The sequence below is a fragment of the Loxodonta africana genome, chromosome X, assembly GCF_030014295.1.
Source record: "Loxodonta africana isolate mLoxAfr1 chromosome X, mLoxAfr1.hap2, whole genome shotgun sequence".
Lineage (NCBI taxonomy): Eukaryota > Metazoa > Chordata > Mammalia > Proboscidea > Elephantidae > Loxodonta > Loxodonta africana.
Window position 1 is genome coordinate 133,424,961 of NC_087369.1, and position 23,208 is coordinate 133,448,168.

Here is a 23,208-nt window from a genome sequence, read left to right on the forward strand (position 1 = left end):
TCTACTTGGGTGAGTAGTGTCTGGGGTCTTAAAAGCCTGTGAGTGGCCATTTCAGATACTTCACTGGTCTCACCCCTTCTGGAGCAAGGGAGAATGAAGAAAACTAAAGACACAAGGGAAAGATTAGTTCAAAGGACTAATGGACCACAACTACCACAGCCTCCACCAGACTGAGTCCAGTATAACTAGATGGTGCCCGGCTACCACCACTGACTGCTCTGACAGGGATCACAAATAGAGGCTCTCAAACAAAGCTGAAGGAAAATGCAGAACAAAATTCTAACTCACAAAAAAAGGCCAGACTTACTGGCCTGACAGAAACTGGAGAAACCTCAAGAGTTTGGCCTGTGGACACCCTTTTAGCTCAGTAATGAAGTTACTCCCGAGGTTCACCCTTCAGCCAAAGATTAGAAAGGCCCATAAAACAAAATGAGACTAAAGGGGCACACCAGCCCAGAGGCAAGGACTAGAAGGCAGGAGGGGAAAGGAGAGCTGGTAATGGGGAACCCAAGGTCAAGAAGGGAGAGTGTTGACATGTCGTGGGGTTGTAACCAATGTCATAAAAATATGTGTGTACTCGCTCTTTAATGAGAAACCAGTCTGTTCTGTAAACCTTCATCCAAAGTACAATTAAAAAAAAATGAGTTGAGTATGTCTAACAATAAAACAATACGTATCTTGATTTAAATAAATGAGGGAATCATGTAAAAAAGAGGTTTTTAATTTTTACGAGGTCCCATTTATTTATTTTGTCTTTTAGTATTTGTGCTTTTGTTATTATATTAGACAATCCATTGTTAAAAGCTAGGTCTGACAGCATTGCCCCTGCATTTTCTTATAAGAATTTTATGGTTTTAGTTTGCACATTAGGTCCTTAATCCATTTTCAATTTGTTTTTGTGTATGATGTGAGGCATGGGTCCTGTTTCATTTTACTACTAAGCTTTCTTAATCTTGCCCTAATGTTTCTTCTGTTGCTCTTTTCATTTTTCCTTCTCTCACCAAGAAGTGCCTGGTGTCTGCCTCCACGTTTCTCTCACTGGCTTCTTTTCCTCTTTGCTACTCACTCACAGGTGGAACTTATTTGCTGCCATACCATCTTTTTGAGGCAGACAGTACCAGGTATAATGACCCCACTTGATAGATAAAGAAACTGAGGCTTAGATGGCTTATGGGACTTGTAAGGGATCACACAGTCTCTTCTTCAATTACGAAGTCTTCCTTAGTACTATTTGCTGTAAGTGAAGGTAGGTATTGGGAGTGCCTGAGGTATGTAGGGGCTTTTGAAATATAACTTTGACTTAAAATCACACTATTTTCTGAGTGTTTTTGCTAAAACACCACGACTGGAATGGGGTGAGCTGGGTTAGAGGCCTCTAAGAGATCTCAGATTTGCTGCCTGATTAAGAGAAGATGAACTTTCTACTTTACGCGTTCAAATATGGGGAAGTAAATTATCAGTCACTCTGAGACCTGGTTGACTGTTTTTTTTCTTAGTGATTCTCTTATCCCTGGGCTGGAGTTTCCTGATTCAACAATGAATGCAAATGGCAGTGGAAAACAATATTTAGAAGCCAGTGCTGTCAATAATAAGCTATTTTTGGGAAGGCCCCACCTTTTTTCTCAGTGCTTAGCTTCATAGTATTCTTTAAGTAGCAATTCTAGTTCTCGGATTAGATAAAGGTCAAATAAGTAGGAAATTTGAGGAAAGATTTTCCCTAGCAGCGAAGAGACGTCTTTGCTTTTCTCCTGGATACCAGACACATCTACCTGGTCAGAATTACCCATTTAAGATTTTCTTGGATTTCTGTATGTACTTTGAGTATCTGGCCTATTGCTTGGCACATAATGGATGCCCAGTAAACCTTGACTTTTTGGGTAGGCGGATGGATTTGGGCAGCTGTTGTGTGTTGATTGCTTGTTCTGGGTAATCCTTCAATGTGCCAGCTGTCCTTATAAGAGACTCCTTGGAGCCAGTACTGTCCAATTCTCAGAGGAATAAGCCACTGCACATGGTATGGAAATACAAGGAGTGTGGGATGATTCCAGTAAATTAAAAACAAAATGTTCTCCTATTAAACCATGCCCTTCAAATTTGGGCTTTGCTGACTGTTAAAATACAAATGCTCCTGGACTGTGGGGAAGGGTGAGCCAGGTGACCTTCTATGCCTGTGCTTCTTAGATTGACCTCAGACACAGGGGATGCTCAAAGCAATTGGTTAAATAAAGCTCAAGTTGAACTGAAAATTGACACTCCAAAACATGGGGGAAGGGAAATTACATAATTTTAGGTGATTTAAACCATTGTTTTTATTTTAAAGCAAACATTAAAATGTAATGGAATAGACTGAAAACAATAAAACAGGAGATGTCAAAGAAATTCCAGTTTTGCAACAAATCACTTTGAGTTATACCCCTGACCTGGTGTCATTCCTTCTCCTCTGTCTAGAAGTGCTTGAGAGGATGTTTAAGAAACTCAGGGCAGCATAAGTTACTCCAGTATGAATGCATTCCCTTGGAGTTGTGCCTTGCAGAATCCCTAAGCTCTGTGAAGCTGTGAGGAGTCATTTATACCTGGATGTGAATGAAGGATCTTGGAGGAATTTGGATGAGGTGAGTGGGGAGTGGATGTGATGATAAGGCTGAGAACAGGAGAGCACTGAGGGGGAAGAGGGTGCAGAATTGAGAAGCTGGGAGCCTCGACGATTCTCTCTGCCAGTTTCACAGTTTGTAGGGTGGAGGTTTGGCCTTCCAGGAGCCTCTTTCCCTTACCTAATTCCCTGTGAATTTCATAGGTTGTTAGCTGGATTTCTAAGCTAGTTCTCAGATGAGTTCTAGGGAAACAGCTTAGTCACTGGATCTCAAAAGTTTCTGGGGGTGGGGATGGGGGAGGATTGGACAAGAATCTTGACACAGTAACATTGTTTAAATTCTCTACAAAGTGGATGTGGGAGCTGCTAAGTTTCTTTGGCTAATGACACTGAGTTTTTTTTTTCTTTCTTTCTTTCCATTACACACTCCTTCCTTTGCACCCTGTGAGCCATGATTAAGGGCAGTTTAAGTGGTATTCTCCACCCGTTAGCCTATGTAGGATTTCCTGTGCTTCGTTTTAAAACCTTTCTTGTGGGTGCCTGGCCTGCCTCCCACCTGATCCTACTTCCTTGATTTGTCCACAGTTTTTACATTTGCTTCCTTTTGGTCCTTTACCCCCTTAATTACTTTCATAGACACCTTTCCCTCTGCTACTCCTGTGCGCTTGGAAGGGTCTCTTGGTCACCTCACAGTGGCTCCTCTGAACTTCTCAACCTAAGTCATTGTATCATATTAATTTCACTCAATAAAAATAATTTATCCTAGACTTATGGTGCCTTGTCCACACCGATGCTAACTTAGTTCTCTTGAATGAACTGCTTTCTTTGTAAAAATTTCATTCATCCTCTTGGTAGTAACATTAAAAATAGCAACAACAGCTGTCATTTTTTAAACAACTGTGGTGTTACATTTCTTTTCCCATTTAATCGTGCAAACAACCTTGTGTGGCAGGTATTAGTATTCTCATTTTAGAGTTGAGGAAACTGAAGCACAGAGAGATGAAGTGGCTTGCCCAGTTTACGCTAAAAAGAGTCCCCTATTCAAAAATATCTCCCCTGCTAGCTTGCCACTGAGTCATTGCTTGGATACTTTATTAAACCCGTAAAAACCCATTGCTGTTGAGTCAATTCCAACTCATAGCGACTCTATAGGACAGAGTAGAACTGCCCTATAGAGTTTCCAGGGAGCACCTGGTGGATTCAAACTCCCAACCTTTTGGTTAGCAGCCGTAGCTATTAACCACTATGCCACCAGGGTTTCCAGGATACTTTATTAAAGCGTTTATATTCCCAGGACAGGTAAGCCCCTTTCCAGGCAGCAAAGTGTAATAGTTGAAAGCACGGGCCATGGCATTGAACAGACCTGGGTTTGAATTATGGCTTTGCTAGATGACCTTGGAAAACTCACTTGAACTCTACACCTGATTCCTTCTCTGTGAATCAGGGACAATAATTGCCATGTAACAGTTATTCTAAGAACTAATTGAGATGGTATCTGTAAAGTGCTAACAGAGCAAGTGCTCAGTAGATAACAGCTTGTTATTAATAACCTTAGAGTTGTAGCGGAAATCGTACAGGTTCTGCCACATAAAGAGTTGAGCTTGACTTTCAGCTGTAGATGGAGTTCATGTGTTTTAGAGGAAATACCTCAGGACTCCTGGGAGAATTTTGGAAAGATTTCACAGCTAAAAATTGTGTTTATTCACTCCCATCAGGAATGAGACAGTAGATTAGAAGACCATTTGCCCTGGTGTAAGAGGTCTTGCTGAATAAAGCCCAGTTGTCTCATGGCCCCATATCTCACAGTGATATAACCAAATGCACACGGGTCTCACATTCAAACTAAGCGAAATCTTCACTGTAGGCTCTCACATGAAGTGCCAAAGACATCAGGAACAGGAAAAGTTCTTCAAAATCCACTTGTCCATTTCCTGCACTCTCTCTGTGTTCCTCATACCACAGCTACCTGTAGGCCCCATTTCTCCCCAACACTGTCTACCCAGACTTTTCTCACAAATAAAGCCCATGCAGACTTTCTCATCTCTCTCCCCATCCCTTCCTTAGACTACCTCATTATGTTGATCCACTTACCCAGATTCTACTTCAAAAAGGAGACTGGGGATGCTCTAGCAGGCCTGACCACTGCCTGGGAGTGTGTGTGTGTGTGCATGTGCATATGTGCAGGTGTGCACACACATGCACATATGCACGCACATGTGTATCTTGTGCGTGCGTGCATTTGCGTATGTGTATGTAAAAAATACATGCTCAATCTGAGAAGAGTATACTGAAAAAAACGATGGTAATATAAAGGCTAAACCCAGTTATAGAGCTTAGAGATGACACTACTCTGGCGAGAATGGAGGCAGGGAGGATTGATTTTAAGGTGCCTAAGAAACAGAAAAAAAATTTTTTTTTTTTTTAAGAAACAGAGTCACCCTAATGACAAAGCCATAAAGATGGATGCCAAGTACTGAAGAAGATAAAGGCAGAGAAGCTGAGTAGATAAGTATTGCCAGCATGGAATTTAAAGGGGAAAGAGATACCAAAAGAAAGTGGGCAAATTATCCGTGCCAACACTGTAGTACATGTAAAGTTTACACTGTACTAAGAGCTTATCTACACACTGCCTAACCCTCACAATCCTGAGAGAAAGATATGCTCAACCTCATTTTACAGATCTGCTCTCAGTTCTCCAGGCATACACATGCCAGTTACATGCCAAGCACTGGCTAGCGTGGAGAAACTGAGATGCAGAGAGATCATCATATGTTTTTTGCAAAAAATGTGTGCCTTTTACATTTGTTTCCCAACTGTGCCCTTCCCCCACAAGGTATTTTCATAAGTGTGCTATGCTAATTTTTTTCACAGCAACATGTAAAAAAAATTAGCATAGCGACTCTTATGAAAATACCTTGTGGAGAGAGGGCACAGCTGGTGAACAAATGTAGTAGGCACGCATTATTTACGTAAAAATATGGTAGATGATTTGTCAGTCTGTAGCAGGGCCAAGCCTTGAACCCAGGTTTGACTGGTTCTAATACCCACTGACCAGCACACCACACTGGGAAGTTTAGAAAATAGGATAAAAGCTGGTTAAGCAATTTCTAGTGCCAGTTAGTTTTTTTAGTTTTCCTGGAGTTAGGTACAACTCCCTAACAATTTGTGTAATTCTAGTGATGGGGGACTTTTTGGTCCTGGTTGACAGGAGCACCTCATCCCCTTTTGCTGTTTTGTTGGAGATTTAGATAAATAGTATGGATCAACAGAAGTGTGGCCATCTATAAAATAAGCAAAAGGGCCAAGCAAGTAGATGGCACAGTAGTGACAAAGAAGGTGATCCAGGTGAAGGGTATATAAAGGACTTTTGAGACTGTTGTGTTATTAAGAAATTGATAGCCATGGCTGGGGAAATTTTATTGGCTTTGGCAACTAGACAAATGATAAATATGAAAATACTTAAATTACACAGTTAGCTTGGAACTTTACACTACTTCCACATCTGCTCTCTCAGTGGAGCCTCACAGAGTGTTCTTTCGTTTTCCTCATTAGTGTGCTTTTTACAAACATAAGAAATTATTCCTGATGAACCTGTCCCACCAGGGCCTACCCCTCGGTTTCCTCACACCCTTCTACTAATTTTTTGACCTTCCCAAGCTCTGTAAGCCCCCTTTTCCATGAACACTACATCTCTGACCAAGCTTCTCTGGGTGATCTTGAAGGATTAAAAAAAAAAAAAAAACCCAAAACTCCAACTCAGTGTCACCGAGTTAATTCCCACTCATAGGGACCCTATAGGACAGAGTAGAACTGCATCATAGGGTTTCCAAAGAATGGCTGGCGGATTTGAACTGCTGACATGTTAGTTAGCAGCCATAGCTCTTAACCCCTACACCACCAGGGCTCCTGAAGGAGAAAAGTAGTCCCTATATCTTCTGTCTCCCTTGTGTGTCTTCAGACTCTTAATTCCATACCCCAAGGTTCTGGGCTCTGCAGCTTTAACAACATTCCTTCATATTATGAAGCTTGGAAGTTCTAAAACAATCATAGACGGTCATTGGCTATAATGAATATTTTCCTGTTGTCTAGGGAGTAAATACACAGTGGCAGCCCTCACAGCAAACCCTCCTGGGGGAAGCCTGCAGGGGAAGCAGAAGACAAGCTTTCCTTTTGCTGAGGACAGAAAGCCCCAGAAGAGTCGGGACAGGGATGAGAAGTGGGTGAGGTAATTCTCCCTCCAGGAGCCAAGTAACAAGCAGTTGAAAATGCAAAGGGTGGAAAGTAGGTCCTGCAGGTTCCCTTGGCCTAGACATCTATCTCCTCAGGGAGTACTGAAGAGAAGCTGTTAGTGAAAGGACCGAGGTGGGGCTGTTTGACCCATAAGTGAAGCCTATGGTTACACTGAGTGGTTCAGGGGCTCTCAAACTGGTCCACCAAAGTAGCCCTAAGAGCAGAGCTGGCAACTTCCCCTACCTACCCCTGCCTTTACTCTCCATAAGAATGGGGACAAAGTTCAAAGCCTGTGGGAAGCAGAACATTTATTTGAAATCTACATTTTTCTTAAAAATTCATGTGAGTCTGGCATTTTATCTTTTGTTTATTTTAATTTGATTTTTCTTTTTGCCTCCTAGGCCCTTTCCCATTTTCTTTCCCCAGCATAGGTAATCCTGTTCATGTGTTTGGGAGTATCTTTTTATGTGACTGTGTTACTGCAAAATGGATTGTTTTGCAAGCACGCGTTTTTAATTTATGGAAATGCTATGCATTATATATCTCCTTTCAGTTTTTTTTTTCATTTTTTCTCTCAGTACTGTGTATTTGAGAGCCATCCATGCTGCTTTGCATACATCTAACCTGGTGCCGCTCACTGAAGCACTAGAATTCAGAGTGTATACATCTACCACGTTACCTGTCTACTCTCCCAAAGGTAAACACCTAGAAGGTCTCAAACCCGCTGCCTCTCCAGGCAGAGATGCAGGGAACATCTTTGTACATGTCCCCACATGGGCCCATGTGAAAAGCGATTTGGAATATATACAAGGAACAAATTGCTGGGCCATAGAATATGTGTTTTCTTCATCAGACTAAGTCGGGCCAGATCGGTCTCCAGAATGGCCATACCAGCTTTGACTCCCACCAACAGTGGAGGAGAGTTTCTTCCTCTTTTCTGACATCCCTTCCAACCCTTGACATTATCCAAATTTCTGATTTTTGCCCGACGGAAAGGTGTAAAGTGATAGCCCAGTGAATACTTTACTTTGCATGTCTCTGATTGTGAATGATTCATGTTTATATTCAATGACTAATCCATAGTAAAGTTGATGTGCCAAGAATCAAGAAGGGTCAGGTTAATCTGTTGTGTCATGTTCTCCTTGTGTACCTTGTTCTGCTCCTTGGGTTAAGGGTTAGGCATGTTCTAATTCTGAGGAGCACAGTTATGAGTTGTGTGATGTTGGGAATGTTGCTTTCTTTCTCTGAATCTCCATCTCCTCATCTTTAAAGGAGGGTTGGACTGGATAATCTCTAAGAACCCTTCATTTATCATTTAAATAATATCACCTTGAACCATCCCTTTCAGTGTTAATCCTTCCTTCAACCAAAAAAAAAAAAAACCCAAAACAACAACAACAAAAAAACATTCAGTTCATTTTTCTACATAGTAGCAATTTACTCTCTACTAACAGTCCATTTCTTTCCCTCCTGCTTTTTGGAACCAGAGACGTAAACTGCCTTTTTACACTCTTTCTCTAGCGTGTGAACAGAATGACAATAATTTGTTCCTGCTGTTCTTTAGTCTCCCGCACAGCATTAGCCCAAATTATAGGCCTATCAAACTTTGCTGTCTCCAGTTAGAACAAGGGAAAGATTAAGAAACAAGCTCGAGCTCAGCCACATGCCATTGTAAATATGAAATGCAAAGGGGACTAATAATATAACATAGTAGCCTGGCCCTCCTTAGAAAGGAGGAGGCAAGAGTTCGTCTCAAGTACATTGGACATACTATCAGGAGGGACCAGTCCCTGGAGAAGGACATCATGCTTGGTAAAGTAGAGGGTCAGTGAAAAGAGGAAGACCCTCAACGAGGTGGATTGACACAGAGGCTGCAACAATGGGCTCAAACATAATAATGATTGTGAGGATGGCTCAGGACTGGGCAGTGTTTCGTTCTGTTGTACACAGGGTCGCTATGAGTCAGACCCGACTCAATGGCAACTAATAAAAATGAAATAGTCTGGCAATCACATGGTACTGCTCATTCTTTGCACCAAATAGAAGCTATTTATGCCCTTGTTTTATTTTATTTTTGCAGGGGATGGGGAAGAACAAGTAATTTCCAAGCCTCCCCAGGTAAATTGTTCAAGAAGAAATAAACAATGACAAAATTAAACAAAGTCTCTTAAAAATTGAGTAACTGTGTATTAGGTTGAATCATATGAAAGTGCCTTTTTTTGCAGGTAAAAATCAGTCAAATACCAGCAAATTCATATGGTTGAACTTAATAGATGTGGCATAGCCAAACAGTCCCTTCAAAGTCCCAGAGAGATCATTGTCAATGACTTCTTGGTACACTATAACAGCAGTTTACCTATATAGTGTCTAACCCTCACAACAATCCTGTGAGAAAAGTTGTCCCTTTCCAACTAGAATTGTAACATGTTTTTAAACAGGGTAAACTGTTGCTTTATTGACGTTGAATGAATGTGGTAGAAATAGAAGAAAAGCCATCCTCCTCCTGCCCTAGCCCACTTGGCTAGAGTTTCTTCATTTCCTTGAGTATTTTGAGTGTTTGCAGTCTATGCTGCTCACTGTGACCCTTCACCACACCCCTGCCACCTAGGGCTGTTGTGTGATACAAATGGCATGATGCCAGGGAAAACGGTTTATCAACTTGAAAGCACCCAGCACGTATAAGGAATGGGAAGGAACTTTATTAAGTATATGTCAGGCATGGTGCTCAGTATTTCACATGCACCATATAGTATAATCTTCACAACAGTGTGAGAACGGCATTTGTATCTCCATCTTACAAATGAAGAGACTGAAGCACAGAAGTTCAATAACTTGCCAAAGGTTTCACTGCTAGTAAGTGATGGAGTTGGGAGTCCAATGCAGGTGTGACTTCAAAGCTTATGCTTTCTCCAATGCTCCTTTCTGGTTATTATCACTGTCTTGAATAATTTCTAACAACTTTACTTGTGGGTGTTGCTTCGACAGTGACACAGAAAGTTGCCAAAGGGCAAGAGCTCTTGTACCTGAGTCAGCTGACCATTGGTGCACAGCACTTTACAGATATTCTTTGAGCACCTGTGTCTGTCAAACAGTTCACCAGGCACAATCTTAAGTATTTAACTAACTCTTACTCATCCTTCAGCACTCAGATGTTACTTCCTCCAAGAAGCTCCCCCTAGCCTCCAAGCCTGGAGTAGTTGCTATTCCTGTGTGCTTCCATAACACAATATGTTGTTGTTAGCTGCCATAGTTGGCCTCCAACTCATGGCAAGCCCATGCACAATGGAGCAAAACTCTGCCCAGTCCCGCACCATCCACACGATCAGGTACAGACAGGACCATTGTGACCTATAGGGTTTTCATTGGCTGATTTTCAGAAGTGGATTGCCAGGCCTTTCTTCCTAATCTGTTTTTCTCTGGAAGCTCTGCTGAAAGCCGTTCAGCATTATAGCAACACACAAGCCTCCACTGACAGATAGGTGGTGACTGCACATGAGTTGCATTGGCTAGAAATCAGATTGGGTCTCCTACAGGGCTAAGGCAAGAATTCTACCACTGAACCACCAATGCCCCGTAACGCCTACCTCCCCTATAATAACCCTGATCGCAGTGTATTATAACCATCCATTTAGTTGTCTGTCTCCTCATTTTCTGTGAGCTGTTTGAGGGCTAGGACAGTATCTTGTATTCCCCCTCCCGTACCTAGAAGAGATCAAGAGTCAAACTAGGCATTCAATAAATGTTGGTTGAATGAATGATTTAATGACTATAACAAATCTGTTCATGTTCATCCCCTGCTTAAAGGCTAAAATTGTACACGGGCCCATGTCTCCAGTCCATCTCTCACCACTCCATCTCGCCCTTCATACTCAACTGTGCTGAACTATTACTTTTCCTTAAATATGCTTTCTTCTCTCTCATATGACTTTGGAAACGTTTTCTTTTCAAATGTGAACACTTTTCACTTAGATCACCCTTCTCTGCCATACTAACTATTTCATGTTTTTGCTAAGCCCCTATGACTGAGTTACAAGCTCCCTTTGCTCCCAGAACCTCTCTATCCTTGTGTCCTCTTGTGACAGCACCTGACTCATAGTAGACACTCAGTTAATATCTGCTAAATGAACAAATGTTTCATGAAGGAATAAAGGGTCACAAGGAGCCCTGGTGACACAGTGGTTAAGCATTAAGGCTGCTAACCAAAAGATCAGCTGTTCAAATCTACCAGCTGCTCCTTGGAAGCCCCTTGGGGCGGTTCTACTCTGTCCTATAGGGCCGCTATGAGTTGGACTCAACTCGACGGCAACGGGTTTGATTTGCTTTTGGTATGGGTCACGAGTAGTTGAATGTCCAGGCAAGCAAGGTCATGCAGATCATGTTGTCTTGAAACCAAGACTAGGAAAAAGGAGAGAAAGTATAATTCTTAGTCTTTAATCACAGGTGATTCTGAGGGTATCTGGGCAGGGGGAAGAAGGGTGTGAGTGTCAGCTCCTAGAACCAGAGTTACTTCCAGGCTGTTTGGATTCTCCTGTCTTTTAAGTTCAGGCCTTTCTGTTAAGCCCTGCCTTACCAAACCAACTGCCTTAGACCTAACAGCCCGTTCATGGTTACTACCCCATCATGAACGCCTTCTGCGGATGAATAGGGGAGTATCAGTAGGGCTTAGAGTCCCCGAGTGGCTAATACACTTGGCTGCTAACTGAAAGGTTGGAAGTTAGAGCCCATTCAGAGGTGCCTTGGAAGCAAGGCCTAATGATCCACTTCTGAAAAATCAGCCACTGAAAATTCTGTGGAACACATTCTACTCGGACACAAACGGGGTTGTCATGAATCAGGGTCCACTTGATGGCAACTGGGCTTTTTTAAACTCCCTAAAATCTCAGCACCAGGACCCCCGGCCTCATCCTTTTTTACTTCTACCCTGATTCAAGATTTGGACTTGAGCTTTGCTCAAAGAAACCCCAATACTGAGGATGTCTTTAGATCTCTACCCACTCCCTGCTGCCAAGTGCCATGCATATAATGGAGACTCAGTACACATTTGAATTGAGTAGCTTCTGGATAGAAACTGTTGTTTTTGTTGTTAGTTACCGTCAAGTCAATTCTGACTCATGGCGACCCCATGTGTGCAGAGTGGAACTGCACTTCATGCATTCTACACGTACTTGGTGCTTAAAAAAGCCCATTGCTGTCAAGCTGATTGTGACTCATAGCAACCCTATAGGCTAGAGTAGAACTACCTCATAGGCTTTCCAAGGCTATAATCTTTGTGGAACCAGACTGCCACATCTTTTTCCTACAGAACGGCTGGTGGTGTCAAAGGTTTTCAAGGCTGTGGCCTTTTGGAAGCAGATCCCCAGGTCTTACTTCCAATGCATCTCTGGATGGATTTGAACCACCAACCTTTTGGTTAGTAGTTCAGCGCTTAACCATTTGTGCCACTCAGGGACTCTGGATAGAAACTAGATGAACTGAATATAATTTAGCCAAGGTCCTATTGAACAATGAAGAGTAGAGGAAGAATTGTGTCTCTGACTTTGCATGCCAGTCATGTTCTAGTGCCTGCATTCTTACATTATTTACCTCACAAATAAACAAACAAAAACACCACCAACAAAACCTCTACAAGCAATCCTAATTTACCGATACCTTTTTGACTTGTGTTTCACTTTGACATCACTCCCCAAGTTGCTTTCTGTCATTCATGCCAGTCTGTCTTAATCTTGTATCTCAGAGCCTTTGTACTTGTTCATCCCTCTATCTGGAACATTCTTCTCCTCAGAACAAGTGTGTGCCTTGGTCAGACCTTCCTTGACCACCTGATTCAGTATAGAAGTGCCTGTCAGTCCCTACCCCCACCATTCTTTATTTCTCTGATGTATTTATCACCATTAGGTTTGCACAATGTCTATTTTGTTCAGCATGCATTTTCAGCTACCTACAAGTGGTGCAGTGGTTCAGCGCTCAGCTGAAAACCAAAAGGTCAGTGGTTCAAACCCACCAGCCACTCCATGGGAGAAAGATGTGGCAGCCTTGGGAACCCTATGGGGCAGTTCTACTCTGTCCTTTATGGTTGCTATGAATTGGAGTCTACTCAATGGAATGGGTTTTTTTTTTTTTTCTTCACAACAGTCCCTGGTATATATTAGGTTCTTAGTAAATATTTATTAAATGAGAAAACAATTTTTACAGTTGAAGGAGATCACATGCACCTATGATCATTATGTCATCATTTTGATGAGTGAAATAAAACATGTGATTGGGTTATTATATAACATCAGTAATAAGTCAGATAAATTTCGTTAAGGATTGTTTTTTCCTTACTAAAATACCTACACTCCAACTTCTTCTTATCCTTATATGGCTTCCCACTTACCAGCACTGTTACCTTAATTACTCTTTATAAAAAGCTCATCTTTTAATATATACAAAAGATACTTTTCCTTCAGAAATCTTCAAGTCCTGGATTATTGATTACTGACAGCCAGATTTCATAACAGCCTATAAATAGGCAACTGAATGAACTTAATACAACTATAATCAGCCCCAGAGCAAAAAATGAGAGGAGCCGGGAGAGAAAGAGAGAACTTTCTGCAGTCCTCTTGGCTCCTCCAAAGGTCAGCACTATGGATCAATCCTTAGATTTCCTACATAGGAGCTCAGTAAAGGCTGTTGCAGGCTTAGACTCTTCCAGAAAAATAGACCTCAAGGAGGCTGAGCAGTGAGCTAGGTATGCATTGGACCTGTTCGCTGAGCTTTCTTGTGAGGGAGAGGAAGTAAAAGTCAGGCTTTGCAGCCAGGTCCAATCTTTGCCTAGTAACTGTTTATTAAAAGGATATCTGATATTTTAACGTCTTTCTGGTCCCATGAGTAGGGAGGAGTAATGAAGATCTTAGACTTTGTGAAGTCTTGTCCACTGCTTTATATACATCTTACAAGTACTTGCTGCTTAAAAATGCCCATTGCTGTGAGTCTACTCTGACTCACAGCAAACCGCTGACCTTTTGGTTAGCAGTCAAGTGCTGCACCACCAGGGCTCCTTACTTGCTGCGTGTTGTTGTTGTTGTTAGGTGCTGTCAAGTCGGTTCTGACTCATAGCAACCCTATGCACAACAGAACGAAACACTGCCCACTCCTGTGCCACTCTAATAACTGTTGCTATGCTTGAGCCCATTGTTGTAGCCACTGTGTCAATCCATCTCATTGAGGGTCTTTCTCTTTTTCGCTGATCCTCTACTTTACCAAGCATGGTGTCCTTTTCCAGGGACTGGTCCCTCCTGACAACATGCCCAAAGTATGTGAGATAAAGTCTCATGATCCTTGCTTCCAAGGAACATTCTGGTTGTACTTCTTGCAAGACAGATTTTTTCATTCTTTTGGCAGCCTATGGTATATTCAATATTCTTTGCCAACACCACAACTCAAAGGTATTAATTCTTCGGTTTTCCTTATTTATCGTCCAGCTTTCGCATGCATATGAGGTGACTGAAAACACCATGGCTTGAGTCAAGACGCACCTCAGTCCTCAAGGTGACATCTTCACTTTTTAACACTTTAAAGAGATCTCTTGGCAGCCGCTTTGCTCAATGCAATGCGTCTTTTGATTTCTTGACTGCTGCTTCCGTGGCTATTGATTGTGGATCCAAGTAAAATGAAATCCTTGACAACTTCAATCTTTTCTCCGTTTATCATGATGTTGCTCATTGGTCCAGTTGTGAGGATGTTTGTTTTCTTTATGTTGAGGTGTAATCCATACTGAAGGCTGCGCTCTTTGATCTTCATCAGTAAGTGCTTCAAGTCCTCTTCACTTTCAGCAAGCAAGGTTTTGTCATTTACATAACACAGATTGTTAATAAGTCTTCCCCCAATCCTATACCCCGTTTTTCTTCATATAGTCCAGCTTCTTGGATTATTTGCTCAGCATACAGATTGAATAAGTATGGTGAAAGGGTACAACCTTGATACACACCTTTCCTGACTTTAAACCACGCAGTATTCCTTTGTTCTGTTCAAAACGACTGCCTCTTGACCTATGTACAGGTTCCTCATGAGCACAATTAAGTGTTCTGGAATTCCCATTCTTTGCAATGTTATCCATAATTTGTTATGATCCACACAGTCAAATGCCTTAGCATAGTCAATAAAACACAGGTAAGCCTCTTTGTGGCATTCTCTGCTTTCAGCCAGGATCTGTCTGACACCAGAAATGACATTCCTGGTTCCATGTCCTCTTCTAAATCTGGCTTGAATTTCTGGCAGTTCCCTGTTGATATACTGCTGCAGCTGCTTTTGAATGATCTTCAGCAAAATTTTGCTTGCATGTAATATTAATGATACTGTTCGATAATTTCCATGTTCGGTTGGATCCCCTTTCTTGGGAATAGGCATAAATATGAATCTCTTCTAGTCGGTCGGACAGGTAGCTGTCTTCCAGATTTCTTGGCACAGACAAGTGAGCACTTTCAGTGCTGCGTCCACTTGTTGAACCATCTCAATTGAGAAGATTGATCTACTTGCTGATTAGTACTTAGAAAATAGATCAATCTTCTTCCCTCTCTTTACTCTTCTTGTTCTTCTCCTTCCCCTTCCTCTCCTCCTCCTCCTCCTTCTTCATTGGAAAAAACATTTGAAATTTCAATTGCATAGACAAGGTTAATGGGCATACTGAAAGAGCTGTACACTGTGCCCTTTCCTTCATGTGGAGGTCATTATCCATGGCGATAGAAAGGTTTAGCAGCAAAACTTTAAACAATGCCATTTTAGAGAAATCATTAAGTAATTTGTTTTGTGGGAGCAAAATGGTATCTTGGAGAGACAATAGAGCAGACATGATTAATGATGATGGTAGAGAGAAAGAAACAGTGAGGCAATTAGAGGTGTAGAAGCCACTCAAAGCTATTATTTTGGGCCCTGTGTCTGGAATTAGAGTTCAGATTAAAGATCCTCTTGACTCTAACTATAGTTATTAATAAGTTAATAAGCTTATTAACTATAAGCTTTGACTGTAGCATCAAATTCACATTAACACAACTGTTTTAAATCCCATTTTTCTTTGTAGTTTACCCCGTCCCTGCCCAGCCTTCACCCTAAGATCAATGAAAAGTGAAATCTTCTCACACGTCCTGGTTTAACTGTCTTTAAACATCTTTAAGCAGGAAATTGTGTAGAAAAGGGCTTGACTTTGTTTCTAAAAGGGAGTTGAAAGTAGTAGTATGAGTGCGGCCCAGGGAAGATAATTATTACTACAGAATTATTAAAAATAGAGGAAGATTAAGGTAGTTATCAGAACAACATCCACCTTTTCGTCCAAGTCCAATGTCCTGGGTTTGTAAAACCTACTTTCAAGAAGCTATTTGTTTCCATCTATGTACCTGAGTGACCATTTACTGGATGGTATTTTCTCAGGTTATTGACTCACAGAATAAATAGGGATACTCCCCTAGGTATAGTGAAAAAATAAAAATGACTAGGATACTTTGCCACTCAGCGAACTTTTCTACAGGTCCTGCCCCCACTGTAACATTTTTATGAAAAGAGGAAAGAAACCTAACATTTATTCAAGGTCCCTGGGTGGTGCAAGTGATTTGTGATCTGCTGCTAAGCTGAAAGTTAGTGGTTCAAATCCACCCAGTGGTGCCACAGGAGAAAGACCTGGCAATCTTCTTCTGTAAATATTACAGCCAAGAAAACTCTACAACACACGGGGTCGCCATGAATTGGAATTGACTCAATGGCACTGGATTTGGGTGTTTTCCTTTTTGTTTTGTTTTTTTCCTATGAAGAGGGAGGTATTGTGGTAACTGCTTTTATATATAGCATCCCATTTAATCCTTGGATAACCTTTGGAGACAACATTAGACCCATTTTTGGATAAGGAAACTCAAGGGGAGAGAGATTAATAACTTGTCCAAAGTCAAACAGCTTGGAAATAGCTGAATTTGAGTTTGAATCCAGGTTTTATGAGTCTAAATCCCACACATGGTGTTCCCTCTACATTCCCCTGCTAAGCTATATGCTTCAATAGATTGAGCATTTAAGACAAGATTTAAAGGAATAGAACATTCAGCCACAATGAGTTAAAAAGGCACTCACCGATCATTAATTTATCAACAACTATTTAATCTTCCAGATTATACTATAATGCTTCTTTCTTTCAGTCTTTAAATTTTATGGGAATATGCAGGATTCTGAGGGACACAGAGTAACTTTAAATCAAACAATCTTACAAGCGTAGCTTTTCCCACGCTAATATCTGTGTGGCGTTTACAATGACTAAGACTAAATTTCCTGTAAGAAGCTTCTTATTGTCTCTATAATCCCACCTAATCAAGATCATCCTTCCCCATCCAGTTTCAATGTCTTACAAAAAGTCAAAGGTTAGGCTGTTTTCATTTTCTTGTTACGGGAAGTGTCCTAGGATGATTACATGTGTACCCCATTTCCTACTACTGGAGTCCCTGGGTAGCGACTACTAGCTGAAAGGTTGGTGGTTTGAACCCAACCAGAGACACCTCACAAGACAGGCTTGGTGATCTGCTTCCAAAAGATCACAGCCTTGAAAACCCTATGGGGCAGTTCTACTCTGCACACACGGGGTCACCATAAATCAGAATCAACCCCATGGTGTTTGAACTAACAACAACAAAGAGTCTTATGTAATAATGATTATTTTTTATTTGTATGATCATTTCAGTTTGCAAAGCACATTCATATAAATGCTATCATTTCACCCTTAAGCCAGGTGTGGTGAATAGCGGATTTGTCCAAGGTCACACCCAGGTCACTTGATTCTCCATCTCTTGGTATAGTTCTCTTACCACATATCAGGATTATGACTGTATCGATAATGACAGCTAAAGTATACTGAGGATTTTCTACATGCTTGGCACTGTTCCTTCGCAATTTATGTGTTGCATCTGCTTTAATCCTCAAAACAACTCAATAAGATAGGTTCTTTCATTTTCCTATTTTATAGGAGAGGAAACTAGGGCTTAGAGAGAGATTAGGTAACTTATTTATGGTCACACAGCAAATAAGTGGCAACGGCTGGATTTGAACACAGAGAGACTGATTATAGAGCCCAAGCTTTTAATCACTTGCAGCTATACCCCTAACACATGGAATGATTGAATCATTACATTCTGTTTGCCAAGACAGGAGAGTATACTTAAATATTTTAATAAGATTTTGATTAACAAATATCTAAAACAAATATTTTCATACTGTGCCTTCTTAGATTCTTGAAATAAATGTGTAATTTGGTTTGTGAATGTCTTAATACATATACATATACAATTCTATATATTAATTTAAAATGCCTTTATATATAGATATATTCATAAATTTAAATAGATGTAATCATAATCTGCAATTTATTTCTCGTAATTAATTTGGTTCTTCCTTCTCCTTTTCTTTCCCCCTCATTAGGTAACCCAAGGTAACCCATGTTTACACTTAGGATGTAGATAGATAGACATAGATATAAATAGAGGTACACACACACATACAGTATGTCATTTTTTGTAATGGGATTATACCGTGCACACATTTTTTTCTTCTTTTCTTAATCTGGAATAGCCTTAGTACATTAGTCTTAATTGCTGTGTAATATTCCCTGGGGGTGGATATACTATAATTTATCAGGCTGCCTTCTAGTAGAGGGCTTCCCCCTAGTTTTCGTCTAGGTTTTTGTTTTTATCACTATGAACAATGCTAAAATAAACATAAATTGTACATATGCTTTTATTACAATGGAATAAACTACGAGGAGTGAGATTGCTGAGTTAAGGTGTAATTTTTTTTTATTTCAATAGATGTTTGCAGATTGCTTTCCAAAAAGGCTCTAACACTTCACATTTACACTAGCAATATATGAATGCTATTGGTCTTTAAATTTTTGCTGTCTGATGGATTTTTTTTATTAACTTTTATTGAGCTTCAAGTGAACGTTTACAAATCAAGTCAGTCTGTCACATATAAGTTTACATACATCTTACTCCGTACTCCCACTTGCTCTCCCCCTAGTGAGTCAGCCCTTCCAGTCTCTCCTTTCGTGACAATTTTGCCAGCTTCCCACTCTCTCTATGATGGATTTTTTTAAAAAAAAAAATTTTTTTTTTCTCTTGAAGAACTGTAAACGGTTTTTTAAAGTGGCTACACCATTTTACATTATCAACCACCAGCAGCATATAAAGGTTCTAATTTCTCCACATCCTTGCCAACACTTGGTATTATGTGTCTTTTATTATAGCCACTCTAGTGGGTGTGACGTGGTTATCTTATTGTGGTTTTGATTCACATTCCCCTGGCTAATGATAACAATCATCTTTTCATGTGCTTATTGGCCATTTTCATATGTCCTTTGGAGAAGTAGATCCTTTGCCCATTAGTATTTATTTTTTTAATTATTTTTTATTGTGCTTTAAGTGAAAGTATACAAATCAAGTCAGTATCTCCTATAAAAACTTATACATACCTTGCTATATACACTAGCTGATCTCCCCCTAATGTAACAGCACACTCCTCCTTTCCACCCTGTATTCCTTGTGTCCATTCAACCAGCTCCTGTCCCCCTCTGCCTTTTCATCTCGCCTCCAGACAGGAACTGCCCACATGCTCTTATGTATCTACTTGAACCAAGAAGCTCAATCCTCACCAGTATTGTTTTCTGTCTTATAGTCCAGGCCAATCTCTGTCTGAAGAGTTGGCTTTGGGAATGGTTCCAGCCTTGGGCTAACAGAGGGTCCGGGGGCCATGATCTCTGGGGTCCATCTAGTCTCAGTCAGACCATTAAGTCTGGTCTTTTTATGAGAATTTGGGTTCTGCAGCCCACTGCTCTCCTGCTCCATCAGGGATTCTCTGTTGTATTACCTGTCAGGGCAGTCATCGGTTGTAGCCGGGCACCAGCTAGGTCTTCTGGTCTCAGGCTGATGGAGTCTCTGATTTATGTAGCCCTTTCTGTCTCTTGGGCTTGTAATTACCTTGTGTCTTTGGTGTTCTTCATTCTCCTTTGCTCCAAGTGTGTTGAGACCAATTGATGCATCTTAGATGGCTGCTTGCTAATGTTTAAGACCCCGGACGCCACTCTCCAAAATGGGATGCAGAATGTTTTCTTAATAGATTTTATTATGCCATTTGACCTAGATGTCCCCTGAAACCATGGTCCCCAGAACCCTGCCCCTGCTACTCTGGCCTTCGAAGGGTTCGGTTTATTCAAGAAACTTCTTTGCTTTTGGTTTAGTCCAGTTGTGCTGACCTCTCCTGTACTGTGTGTTGTCTTTCCCTTCACCTAGTTTTCAGTGTTCAAGACTTACACTTCTTTTGTTAAATTTATTCCTAAGTATTTTATTCTTTTTGAGGCTATTTGAAATACAAATGTTTTCTTAGTTTCAATTTCAGATTATTCATTGCTAATGTAAAATACAGAGTCGCTACGAGTCAGAATCGACTCAACAGCAATGGGGTTTGATTTATAGCTATAAGTTTCCCTCTAAGCACACCTTTACCTCTATCCCACAAGTTTTGGTATGTTTTCATTTTCTTTTATGTCAAATGAGTTTCTAATTGTGTGTGTGTGTGCATGCTTTCTTCTATTTCTTTCTAGTATGGCCAGAAAATATACTTTGTATGTTATCAATCATTTTAAACTTATTGAGGGTTGTTTCATGGCCTAACATATGGTCTGTTCTGAAAAATGATCTATGTGTACTTGAGAAGCATATGTAGTCTGTTATAGTTGAGTGAAGTATTCTCAAAATGTCTGTTAGGTTTAGTTAGTTTATATTGCTTTTCAAATCTATATACTTTTTTAAAAATAATTTTTATTGTGCTTTAAGTGAAAGTTTACAAATCAAGTCAGTTTCTCACGCAAAAACCCATATACACCTTGCTACATACTCCCAATTACTCCCCCTCCCTCCACTCTCTCTTTTCATATCCATTTCACCAGCTTCTAACCCCGTCTACCCTCTCATCTCCCCTTCAGGCAGGAGATACCAACATAGTCTCAAGTGTCCACCTGATCCAAGAAGCTCACTCCTCACCAGCATCCCTCTCCAACTCATTGTCCAGTCCAATCCATGTCTGAAGAGTTGGCTTTGGGAATGGTCCCTGTCCTGGGCCAACAGAAGGTCTGGGGCCATGACCACTGGGGTCCTTCTAGTCTCAGTCAGACCATTAAGTCTGGTCTTTTTATGAGAATTTGGGGTCTGCATCCCACTGCTCTCCTGCTCCCTCAGAGGTTCACCGTTGTGTTCCCTGTCAGGACAGTCATCGGTTGTAGCCGGGCACCATCTAGTTCTTCTGGTCTCACGATGATGTAGTCTCTGCTTCATGTGGCCCTTTCTGTCTCTTGGGCTCGTAATTACCTTGTGTCCATGTTGTTCTTCATTCTCCTTTGATCCAGGTGGGTTGAGACTCATTGATGCATCTTAGATGGCTGCTTGCTAGCAGTTATACCCCAGATACCACTCTTCAAAGTGGGATGCAGAATGTTTTCTTAATAGATTTTATTATGCCAATTGACGTAGATGTCCCCTGAAACTATGGTCCCCAGACCCCCGCCCCTGCTACAGTGGCCTTTGAAGCATTCAGTTTATTCGGGAATCTTCTTTGCTTTTGGTTTAGTCCCGTTGTGCTGACCTCCCCTGTATTGTGTGTTGTCTTTCCCTTCACCTAAACTAGTTCTTATCTGCTATCTAATTAGTGAATACCCCTCCCTCCCCCCTCTCGTAACCACAAAAGAGTGTTTTCTTCTCAGTTTAAACTATTTCTCAATCTCTTATAATAGTGGTCTTATACAATATTTGTCCTTTTGCAACTGACTAATTTCACTCAGCATAATGCCTTCCAGGTTCCTCCATGTTATGAAATGTTTCGCAGATTCATCACTGTTCTTTATAAATGTGTAATATACCATAATTTATTTATCCATTCATCCTTTGACGGGCACCTTGATTGCTTCCATCTTTTTGCTGTTGTAAACAGTGCTGCATTGAACATGGGTGTGCATATATCTGTTCGTGTAAAGGCTCTTATTTCTCTAGGATATATTCCAACGAGTGGGATTGCTGGGTCGTATGGTAGTTCTATTTCTAGCTTTTTAACAAATCTATATACTTCTTGATCTTCAGTTTGTTCTATCCATTATTCAGTGTGGATATTGAAGTCTCCAACTATTATTGTTCAGTTGTCTTTTTTCTCCTCCAATTCTGTTAATTTTTTCTTCAGATATTTTGGTGCTCTGTTTGTAGGTGCATATTTATAATTTTTATGTCTTTTTTATGGATTGAGGTGGCGTAGTGGTTAAGTGCTACGGCTGCTAACCAAGGGTCATCAGTTCGAATTCGCCAGGCGCTCCTTGGAAACTCAATGGGGCAGTTCTACTCCATCCTATAGGGTTGCTATGAGTCGGAATTGACTCGAGGGCACTGGGTCTGGAATGAATATAAAATCTCCTCTTTGTCTCTTGTAACAATTTTGTCTCAAAGTCTATCTTGTTTGATATTAGTGTAGTTACTCCTCTTCTCTCTTGGTGGTTACTGTTTCCATGATATATCTTTTTCTATTATTTTCTTCTCAAATTATTTGTGTCCTTGAATCTAAAGTGCTTTATGAGGTAGCATGTAGTTGGATCATATTTTTATCCGTTCTGCCAATGTCTGCCTTCTATTTAGTGTTTAATCCATTTACATTTAACGTAACTATTGATAAAGTATAATTTATGACTGTCATTTTGCTATTTGTTTTCTATATGTCTTTTTTGAAGGAGCCCTGGTGACACAGTGGTTAAAACACTTGGCTGTTAACTGAAAGGTTGGTGGTTCAAACCTAGCAGCTGCTCCATGGGAGAAGGATTTGACACTTTCCCTCTATAAAGATTTACAGCCTTGGAAACAATATGGGGCAGTTCTACTCTGTCCTATAGGGTTGATATGAGTTGGAATCAACTTGACAGCAGTGGATTTGGTTTTTGTTTTGGTTATGTCTTTTTTGCTCCTCTATTCCTCTACTAATGTCTTCTCTTGTCTTGAATAGATATTTTCTAGTGTACCATTTTAATTTCTTTGTCGTTTCTTTTAGTTTATTTTATGAGTTATTTTCTTAGTAGTTTCCCTGGGTTTTGCAGTTTACATATGAATTTATAACAGTCTAATTCAGATTAATTTCAATTGCATACAGAAACTTTATCCCTATATAGCTCCGTCCCTCCACTCTCCTTTTTGCTGTTATTGTTATACAAATTGCATCTTTTATACATTATTTGCCCATTAACACAGATTTATAATTATTGCAATTGTCTTTAAAATCAGATAGAAGAAAAAGTTTCACACAAAATACCTTCATACTATCTTCTATATTTACCTATTGTAAAAACAGCATTGGGGCAG